Source organism: Marmota marmota, unplaced genomic scaffold (assembly GCF_001458135.2).
Source record: "Marmota marmota marmota unplaced genomic scaffold, marMar, whole genome shotgun sequence".
Classification (NCBI taxonomy): domain Eukaryota; kingdom Metazoa; phylum Chordata; class Mammalia; order Rodentia; family Sciuridae; genus Marmota; species Marmota marmota.
The window spans coordinates 4,774,842-4,775,394 of record NW_026000130.1 but is presented as its reverse complement, the minus strand read 5'-3'; positions in this window follow the sequence as shown (position 1 = coordinate 4,775,394).

Below are 553 nucleotides of genomic sequence, written 5' to 3'. Positions count from 1 at the left end.
AGATTAGGAAATTTCGGCCCAAACAGGTGACAGAGTTGCCACTCAGGCCAGAGATGGGACTGGAATCCCATCTCCTAGTAACTGGGCAGCAACTGGGGCTGCGCAGTTCTTCAGACACTTTCGCCAGGGAAAGGAGGGATGCCGGAGTTTCCTGCTCGTCACCTGCGAAACGGGGTGAATCACTGGCTCTCCTCGTGACAGTGCGGGGGCTAAGCGGGTGTGGCCAGCCAGGAGGGCCACCTAGGACTAGGCATGGGACAAGCACAGCAGGCCAAGGGCCGCAGCCCGCCGAGTCCTCGCGGAGGCGGAGGAGGGCGAGGAGGGTGCGGGGCGGGGCTTCGGGGCCAGAGGCGGGGACTCGGGAATTTGGGGCAGGGATTGCAGCAGAAGCCTCGGGTCGGCCGTGGGTGGGGCCGAGGATGCGGCAGAGGGATGACGCGACCCTGGGCGGGCTCCTGGAAGTCGGGGCGGGGGTTTGAATCGCCGACGGGCCACTCGGTAGCCGCGGGAGGGGACCGTGCTGCCGGAGCCCGGAGGCCGGCTGTGGGACTTG